Source organism: Corapipo altera, unplaced genomic scaffold (genome assembly GCF_003945725.1).
Source record: "Corapipo altera isolate COAL_440 unplaced genomic scaffold, ASM394572v1 58, whole genome shotgun sequence".
Classification (NCBI taxonomy): Eukaryota; Metazoa; Chordata; class Aves; order Passeriformes; family Pipridae; genus Corapipo; species Corapipo altera.
Window position 1 is genome coordinate 9,481,384 of NW_020884898.1, and position 10,505 is coordinate 9,491,888.

A 10,505-nucleotide genomic window follows, 5' to 3' on the forward strand; every position below is an offset into this window, starting at 1 on the left:
ACTGCTTCTGGTTTAGGCTATAGTATGTTCTGTTATGGAGAATTTTCACTGATTTCAGTAGCATCACCCAAGAAGGTACTTGTCTGAACAAGGCTGCCTGAAAAAACCAGGCTGTTCTCTTGTTTGTTTTACAGGGCAGGCTTTTGAATTATTTATTTAGTTATTAGTTAATAGTAAAGAGTGCTTAGTTCAAATTCTTACAAATGACTACAAGGTCCAAAATAAAGTCAGACAGCTCTTTATTCCATGGTAGCTGACTGACATAGCACCTTCACAAGCCAGAACCCCTCAGAAAACAACGCAAATCTTGTGCAGCTTGTGGCATACTCAGACCGTCGCCAGGCACAGCAGCCCAGACTGCCTCTGTCAGTCCTAATCCCCTGATCAACCTGATGGGAGGGCGGTGGCACATGAGCACTTCCTTCAGAAGAAAATCAGAGTTTGCAAAGAAATAGTTTTATTTCAATATGAAGGATATAGCCACAGTGCACAAACATCTGGATTCGGGAGCTGAAAAGTGCTTCTGAATCTGCCACTTGGGATACACCAACTCTTTCTGAAATATATACAGGACACAAGCAGAAAGCCATCACCCAGTGCCCATGCAATCACTTTAAGAATGTGAGTAGAGAATATATGGTCTTACTTCTCTTTTTTTTTCCCCTGAACTCGGTGATAAAGCTTCCATTACCTTAACTTGGCAGAATCAGCCCCCTGACAAATACCTCTTAGTAATAAGTCAAAGTTCATGAAAAACTTGGTAGTGTAAGAGCAGTAATAGCTTAAATAGATTTTGTGGTGTATTAGTAGCCACTGGGAGAGACCAGCAGGTACAAAACAATGCATTAGTGTGTACAATATTTGCTCTGGAAACAGAACTTGCTACAAGATGAAATTTGATAATCGGCCTCATCGGCGGATCAACAAGCTGGGCATTAAAATAATCTAGCCTAGGGAACATAAAAGCATGAGTGAGCAATAAGCAAAGCACATTTATTTCAACTAATAATAGGAAGCCTTAATCTTTTGACTGCAAACCTGAAAGAAGAGCTTGCAATCAAAACAGGGTTTTTAACCAATGAACCTGGGTTGAATTTTAAAGATGGGTTAGAAGTTCAAGTGGGCTTGGGTTGATGGCAAGAGCCAGCCATGAACAGCTCAGGGCTTTTTTTCTGATTTTAACTGAAGAAAATTGATGCTCGTGCAGGCTTTTATGCTTACCAGTTTGTCAATATGGTAATAGCATAGTCTGAAATTGCTGGTTTGGTTGACAAGATCTGTGTCTTGTCGGCATAGAAATGAAATCCAGCATCATGCCAGTGAACAACCTTGCACACAGGCAGCTTTGGATTGCTGAGTAAGAACAGGGCCAGAATGGAACCCTACAGAGCAGGAGAAATAAATGCTCTAGGAGAAGGACACAAATTACCCTTGAAAATATAATGCAGGTAACTGTTGGATAAATATGATTTAAGCCAATTTAGAACTGTGCCAAACAGGAAGATAAAGTTCCTCAGGCATTCAAGAAGAACATTAAGATCTAGCAAAATGAAAGTAGCTGGAGAATGAGAGCCTGTCTTTAGGAGAAGGTTACATCTCATTCCTGTCTTGCTGAAAATTTTAAATAGTAAAAATCCCACCCAAAATCAAAGTCAAAAGCAAATTCTTTATGTATTTTGGTGATGCTGGTTTCTGGTGATGTAAAATAACATAGAAATTCATGGAGGTATTTTATGCTTTATGTTGTGCATCAACTTAAACAGAATTTGTGCATAGTGTTGCACCTCTTGATTTCTTTTGGATTCTAGCAACTAGATAATGCTTACTGCTACTATTTTTTGATTTAGAAGAGACAATAAAAAGACAGTTAATCCTTATAAGTGGGCAAAACATTCTGCAAATCATGATTTCTATAAATTTTCAAGAATTTGAGAAAAATTCAACAGATTTCTTTTTATCTTCTGGTTTACAGATTTTCTTTCTACCAGAGGCATTCTAGCAGGGATGTTGATGAAAATGTTCACTGATATTTGAACTCTCAGAGAAGAGATAGGGGAAAGAAAGAATAAAAACTCATAAGAGAACAGCTGTGCAACAGGAGGAAAAGTTGAATATTCTCTTTTGCAGGGTCTGGATCATAGAATTTATCCCACAAATTAATTTATTTTTTTTTTTATGTGAAGGTGGGAACTGGAAGAAAGCTGATGAGTCATAGAAAACAGAATTACACGTCTTCATGTCATGATTTACACTGTGTTTTACTCATAAATCCAAGTACAGCTTATTACTGGAATCGCAGTACATCTCTGATACTGGGAAAGAGAATTTCAGTAGAGAATAGTGAGAGTCATAACACAGTAAATTGCTTATGCCTTTTTTTAATAGAAAAGAAATGAACAAAATCTATTTACAATTGTAGGAATAACTCTGGAAAACACATGAAACTATTTGTTTCAAAAATCCAAGAATTTTTCTGACTTGTTGTATCATTTATTAGCTTTCTTTAAGCATCCATATGAGTGGTATAAATCAGAGAGCATGAGTAGAAAATTACAAATAACTAGTGCATAAAGTGGCTTGGGAGAGGTGAAAAAATGTCTATGGATTTAATTAATTTTTCTGTCTCGACCTGGCCAATATAACTGGTTATTAATTATTTGTTAAGTAATCGTGAATAGTGATCACCTTTTCAAGAGTTTAATCTGCTCTAGGCAAGCCACACAGACACTTGTGTTTTGCAAACACATTTTTTCAAGAAACTGGTTATGTACGTTTCTGCTGGTAGACAATGGGCCCAGCCAGTAAAATATTTTAAGAGTTATTAGGGATATAGAACGTAACGTATTTTAGAAGGTGCCTGTAAGGAGTTCTGTGAGTCCTTCCTTACCCTTATATTAGGAAAGTTAGCAACAGTATTGTAGCACTGAATGTATCAAGAGTTTCAGTATCATATACATTAAAGAAGGGATTTTAGACGGTGCTATAAGTTTAAATAGAGTTTGTCAAAAGAACATGGGTTCTGTATGTGATGACAGTATTCTGCTTAAAGAAAATAACAAAAAAAGGCAAAAAGTAGGCACAGCAGGTTAGACAAAATTCAACATGAAAACATTTTAAATATTTCTTTTTTCCTGCTGCTTAATCATCTGGTTCCTCAGATGTGGAAAGAAGCAAGAAGCAGGGATCCCTGGGAATATAAACTTCTCCTCCCTTTGTGAGAGGAGCTTCCAAGATCAGGCTTCTTAGACTATTTTATCAAGGCAACAACATTAAGGTCCTGGCTTCCCAAATAATTTGTATGGTGGGCAATAATTATAATAATACTGGGGGACTTAAAATGTTGTTTCCAATCCAAATAAACATGAAACGAAACTTTCAAATTATTAACAAAACGTAATTATTTTCTCTACTTTAAAATAGTTGTTTCAGCCATTGTAATGCAAAAAAATGGATGTTGTTCAAATGAAGAATGCAACCCAGATATTCTCTGTGCTAAGTCATCAAAACTCAGAATGAATTCTTTTCTCCACAGAAGATACTTTCACCTTTTTTTTAATCATATATTAGACAAGAAAAAAAGAGCAGCAATTATTTCAAAGTTAGAATTACATACATAAAAACAAGGTATAGTGTCTGCTGTTTATAAATGGAAGTATCCTCATGCTCTCACTCCTTTCAAAGGAAGAGTAATATTGGCTAGGCAGTTCTCTAAAATATATGCAAAAAGTGGCAAGGGAAATTTCCCATGAGGGAATGTAATTTATGTGAACAGAACTGTTGCCTTCTGGTTTATAGTGAGTTGAGTCACTCCTATGCCTTGACAGTTTTATGTCAGATGTAAACTACTGGTACGATGATCAACAGCATCGAAGTTGGATTTGTTATATATCCAACATTTAGTGAGGCTAATGCCTTCTAATAAAACCTAGATATTTGTGTGCTAATAAAAATATGCAAAGATATATAGTTGGATCAGTTATAAAAGCACAGTTAATATGATTCTGATAAACTCATCATATAAAATACAATCAAGCAGAAACTTATCTGAACTTACATGGCCCAGTGATTTGAGTTCCTGGGGTTTTTCGATACACAATTTAAATGGATTTTCTCAGTAGGCATCTGTAGGTAAACAGAAACACTAATCACTTGTGACTAAATCTGTGATGTTAGGTAGGTAAGCACCAATTTTTTTGAGAATATTTAATCCTCAGACCTGGGACCGAATTTTCAAAATAGCCCCTGTTTGAGTACCTGCACAAAGAAGCCAGGTTTTCTTCAGAATTTCTTAGTTGCACATAAGCTCATATGTGGAAAAGGAAATAATATTTAATAAAAATACATGAGATGCACAGTTTAGCTTAACACAGCAGTTTCATGTACTTGAGTCAGGGCTCTTAGTACCATTTGTACTAAAGAATATTATTGCAATTTTAATATCTAATTAAAGTGTTCATATATTTAGAAGCATTTGCCCAGTACCTGTATTATTTTGAAGGGCAGACACAGGACAGTTTAGTTTAATTTTTTAGGTGCTTCCTAATGGTCCTTTCCAGAACTTTATTCACTTGCAGCGTGGTCCGGGCTGCCAGATCACGTGTGTATAATTTGTATGTACTGTTCACTTTATTTGAGAACATATTGTTTCAACAACATGGCTTGTGTCATCATGAGAACCACAACAAGGGGTTACCCAGATCTCACGTTAGCCAGAGAGAAACAAAATTGTTTCTGAGGGGCTGTGAAACAAAATTGTTACTGAGAGTAACTTCTGAGTGCAGAGCATGAGAGAGGACAGGATTCTTCAGTCCTCATTCAATCTGTTACTGCTGACATGGGGAACATCTTTGTCAAAGGAAGGAGGGAAACATGAATTCTGAAATGAAAATGAATGTTCTGAACAGTTTCAGTGACCTGCATACAACCTTCTCAAACACTACCTTTGCATTGCCACCAACCCACAAGCCACAACAGTGCTTGTGTAGTGTAATACCTGTGCTACTGGTACTTTCTCATGTCAGTTTATAAGTAGTGACCCCAGCACAGTTATTTTCTGGATGTGTTTTCACACCAGCAATGTGACACACTGGAACAATGTTCTCAGAAATATACTTTGAATGTTTGATTGTGCAAGTGGGACGAAATAGCAGAAAATTCACAAGTACGGGATGCATTCTTCTGAATAAAAACACCAGTATTTCATTCTGCTAAAATAATTAAAATATTAAAATAATTAAAATAATAAAGTAGTCATATTGACTTAGCATACACCCCTTTGACTCTTCCATGAAAGGTATTACAGGGGCTAAAAGTAGTGTTTATTTCCTGCCACCAAATAACTAACCTGAAGTGTTAGTTCCTGTCTGTGGTCAAAAAATGCACACCCCTATCCCAAAAACACATATGGCCAAATAAGCCTCACCCTATCTCATGCCTCTGAACAGATACAGCGTGCTAGAGGCATGGCCAAAACTCACCAGATGCTGCAAGCATATGATTCCTCCATGAGAGTTTATATGGTACAGCTGTCTTTAAATGTTTTTGTAATTGAAAAGACTCCAGCATCTGGTCCTTTGCTTATTACTCTTAGAACAAATAGTCACGATCCGAAGTCTACTTTTAAATAATGCAGGAAAAAAAAAAAAAAGAACTTGAGCCACTAAGGGTACTTTTCTCTCAGATGACCTGCTTCGAAATACTTGTGAAAATGCAAGTAAAATGTGTAATTAAAAAAAGAAAAAGGAAGTGGAAACTAGCTCCAGTAGGGAATGATATGAGTTATGTATGCATACAAATACCTTTGTAATTTTAAATGTAGGTAGATGAAGTAACAAGCAATGTGTACTCTTGATACCTTTCAGGTATACAAAGAGTACATAACTCTTCCCTTTACATGTTGTTGTGTAATTCAGCTCCACCACCAACAGTTGCAGACTTGCTGCTGTCATGAACAAAAGAGGATATGTCCTACGGTACCCCCTGCAGAAACCCTCCCCTGGACCAGCTCCTCCTCTGATAACTTGTAGGGTTACTACTGATTTCAGTTAGTCCTAGATGGAACTCCTGAAGAATGGCAAACTTTTCCATCTTACTACTTCAGATTTATGGATCAACACTATCCCATGATTATAATATATTTAGGCAAACCTCTTTTGAAGTCATTTGTTGAATAAATAAGAATTATAATGATTCCTTTTTTAACTTCCTTTTCTGTTTTGTTTGTTTGTTTGGTTGGTTGGTTGGTTTTGGTTTTTTTGCGTGTGTGTGCCTACCTAGGTTTTGGAATAGTAGGTGATTTAATCCTCTGTGAAGGCACCTTTGAAATAGAGGGTAATCTGACATATTACATGTATTGAACTAGGCTGAGTCAAGGATGGAATTTCATTATTTGTCTATGTAAGGCTGACAAACTATTTTAGAGGAAGATTTAGTCTGGAAATGCATTTCTGTAAAGCTACCTAGCTTCTCAACCACATCCTAAGCCTTTCATATCATGATTGGACGCATGAAGCAAGGCCATAATTATTTTGATAGAAAAAAGGTAGTTTAAGAGAAGTTAGTTTTTTGAGAGGCTGAGATAACCTCAAAGGAAAATCAAAATAAGAGCAATTGTAATTCTCCCAAGCTCTTCAAAGCACTTTATGTAATTTAAAAATAGGTTAGCATTAGCTTAAAAATGTTTGGGAATAATATAATAGCACTGTCCTTTTAAGACTACTACTTGCTTTTTTACTGTATGGCACAGACCAATGTGTTCTACTTCTGCAAGTTAAAGAAAAAGTTTTTTACTGAAACTGTAGCTTTGTTCATAAATTTTAAATGCATTATTGCAATCGTCAAAGTGAACATAAGAAAGTTGTGGGTGCATCCACTGTTTATTTAACCATTTTTTAAGCGGTCACACAGATTAATTATGTATCTCAAGAATGTCAGAATCACAATTATATTCTGATTTTGATAGAATTTGTATAGGTCAAAAACATAACATTCTGCCTGGAAATTTTCTGTTAACAATTGTAAAGTAGGGGGTGTATCATTGTACATTTTTATGGATATAAAAAGAAGTGGTTCGCTGATATACCAAAGTACACCACCAACAGCTCCTCACTAAATGCTTGCAATTCTGGGAATGAGTTCTAATGTAAACTCTATAAACCTGGTTTTCTCTTCCAAGACCAATACAAAGGTAGTTTTTGCTTTCTTGTTGTAATTGGTCTTCCATTCAAAGGCATTTTATAGTGATGAGTTCTCCTTAAAGAACAAAATTGAAAAAAAGTCCCATTTTGTAATGTCTGTAACAAAGTGAAGGTATAGACACCACCCTAGATAGGTACATCCATAGATGCTCATCTTTTATGCATGGGGGGTGACTGTGTGTGTTTAATTTTGGTTGAAGAATACACAGGAAGGACCAACAAATACACATCAGTACTCTCATACTTCTTGAGAGGCAGATTCCACTGTATGCTGGAAGTTTTCCTTTACTTGTATGGAATGTTTATTTTGTATATTGTTTGAATTCTCATAGTTAAGTAAATATGGACAAGTGGTACAACTCAGTGTGATACAAATATTAATTGTTGGAAATAACCTACTAGTTCTATACATTGCATTATTTAATACAATTTCAGTTGATTATATCTTACTGAAACTTGCATCCTCAGGCAACTTAAGTAACTTTAAGTTACCTAACAACAATCATTTTAACAAATGCTCTACATGCACGTTTTTTCTGTTGCTTGTCCAAGATCTTTCATTTTGTAGGTTTCTCATCTACGTAACGTTCCCTAAGGTTAAGAATGAAAGAGGTCTCTACTACAGACATTCTTGATTGAAATAGCAGATAAATTGCTGCAGTAATGAGAAAATTTCTTTTTCCCTAGATAATTCAGCCGCTTAGCATTGAAAAAAAATTTGAGATGAAGATTCTTTGTGAAATAAAAAAATTAAAGATAATTTCTTTACGATCAGAATTTGCTAATGAGCCTACTATGGAAACGAAGAGCAAAACTTATTGTTTTAATGGAAGTATGATCAGACTATATTTACGAGACTTATGCTCTCAAAAAAAGAGACTGTTGTATAAGCACTGTGACATGCAATGGCTTTAGAAAATGCTGCTGCATGTCTGGAAGAAAGTGGTTAAAAACACACGATGATGAAGTTAACCTAAATCTTTCATTGGCTTAAAAAAATAGGTCAAGTAATACATTACTAGCTCCGCTCTAAGCCTCTACACAATCCGTACATTCCAAAGTGAAAGAGGTTTTGCTTAACATTCCTACATCCACTTTCATTCATGGTATCTCCAGGTTAAAATATTTAGCTTTTCACAAAAGTGAAAAGGTTTTCCTTTATTTAAAGTGGAAACTCCTGTGTTCTTTAACAATACTACTCTCTTACTAAAAAGATGCTTGAATAGATCATTTATTTTACCTGAGTTTTAAAACTAAAATGTTGGCATGTTTTAATGCAGAAATTATCACGCAGTTCGTATGTGACTTGCAAACAGATTTGTTTCTCTTTTCTCAGTCTTTGACTGCTAGAAGTAAAGTATCATGAAGTGTTCTGTAGAGCGTTTGGCAGACAGCGTGCGACGCGTCGAGACGTTTGTTAAACACAGGCACACAGGAGGTGCGATGAAGGTCGCATGCACTTTGTAGCTTCCCTTATACAGCCAAGTTCAGCCTGTGTGTCTGGGTGCACTCCCTTCTTTGGTGGGAGCAAAGTCTGAAGAACGATTGACATTCAGCGCAATTTCTGACAGCAGAGATTTTGGGGATGCCACCTACCAAAATGGAGGGCTGGGTTAGGGTTGGAAGCTCTGCCCGGCTCTGTTGTGTTTTTTTTTTTTTTTTCCTCCCGAACTGTATTTATTTGCCACATGGGCAGACAGCTTTGATGGTTTTGCCCCCGATCCTGGAGCTGCTCCCGCGGGCTGCCGGGAGTCTCCCCCCGCCTTCCCTCCTTCCCAGCGGCACAGGGACCGCGGGCCGCCCTGGCGCCAGCCGGCAGGGATGCTCTCTGCTCCCGGGAAGCTGGGGCCGAGCGATAAGACGTGCCGGGAGCTGGCAGGGCCGGGGCAGAGCCCGCCCGGGAGCAGTCGCAGGTGCCGGGGCCGCTGCCCTCCCTCCCCGTGCGCTGCCGGGAGCATCCCGGCTTTTCCTTAATAATAATAATAATAACAATAATAATAATAATAATAATAATAATAATAATAATAATAATAATAATAAGTTTCTAGCGCGTGTTTTTCAGAGGAAAGGCTGAAAACGTAAGCTCTAAACCGACCAGAAGTGGTAACGCTGGAAGCGCCCCCCACACTATTTCAGGGGAGCCGAAGGAAAAGGAAAAAAAAAAGAAAGGTGTTAATTTTAAGCCACCGTTGTTTTCATTAAATACGGGTCCTCCGGTCCTGTCGCTCCCAAGTTTGTTTCCCGGGGGCTCTGCGCCTTCGGTCAGGTTAATTAGCGAGGGCAGGAGGGGATGCGATTCGCGTACGTGCGGCGCGGCCGCCCTGCCCTGCCCTGCCCTGCCCTGCCCTGCCCTGCCCTGCCCTGCCCTGCTCGCCCCGGGCGGGGCGGGGGGCGCATCCCTGCATCCCGCCCTTCCCTCCCCGCGCCGGGGGTTAGAAAAGGGTTAAGAAACTTGGCTGGAGAGATGAATGGCGCGGCGCGGGGAGGGGCCGGGCTGCGCCGCGGCGGGCGAGGTGGAAGGCGGAGAGGGAGGATCGCGGCTGCGGGTTAGGCTTTGAAAGTCAGCCTCGCAGGCATTGCAGCAGAGCCCCGAGCCGCGGGGAGCAGCGCAGCGGAGCTCGGCTCGCCCTGTATGTGCGCGGGGATGCGCGGGGGGGGGGGGGACGGCGGGGAGGACGCGCGGACTCGGGGGTGGCGGGAGGCGGCGCGTCCTTGCCCTGCGCTGCCCTGTCCTGCCCTCCAGCCGCGGGCACCCATCCGCCCGCCTGGGCTGTGCCGGCCGCCGCTCTCCGGAGCTCCGTGCCGGGACCGGGCGCGGGGGGCTGCGGGCGGAGCGGCCCCGGGAGGCTCCGGGCGGGCGGCCCGGGAGGAGCCGCGGCGGCTGCGGGGTGAGTGCGGCGCTGTTCCGCCGGGGAAATGGCCGAGCGGGGCGGGCCGGGGCCGCGCTGCCGGGCGGCGGCACCGCCGAACAATGCCGGGGGGAGCCCCGCCAGCGCCCCCCGGGGCGGGCGGAAAGTTTGCCCGGCCGGGGGTGGGTTTGGGGGGAGCCGCGGGGACGGGAAAAGTTACGAGCCGCCCCCTCCTTCCCCCCCGTTTCCCCCCCCCCGCACCGCGGGACCCGCGAGTGTTTTGCCGAGCGCTGGCTGCGCGCCCGGGCCCCCCCGCTCGCAGGGACACCCTCGCGGTGCGAATCGTCCGCGGGGCCGCTCGCTCGGTGCGCAGCGGCTGCGGCCGCCCAGGGGCCGTGCGGGCACCCGGGGCCGTGCGGGCACCCGGGGCCGGCCTCGCTCGCTCGCCGCCCGGCCGCGC

At 41.3% G+C, this 10,505-nt stretch overlaps 1 protein-coding gene across 3 annotated transcripts in view; it reads left to right on the forward strand.

The window, feature by feature from the left end:
* The first annotated feature begins 9,625 nt into the window (after positions 1-9,625).
* Positions 9,626-10,505, forward strand: part of NRIP1 (nuclear receptor interacting protein 1) — a 75,611-nt gene continuing 74,731 nt past the window's right edge. For 2 of the 3 annotated variants that reach the window (XM_027648662.1, XM_027648663.1), the window contains exon 1: positions 9,626-9,826. The gene's annotated coding sequence lies outside the window, so the exon portion shown is untranslated. Of the gene's footprint in view, positions 9,827-10,037; positions 10,085-10,505 lie in introns of those variants that run through there. The other variant, XM_027648664.1, reaches the window with a different exon arrangement.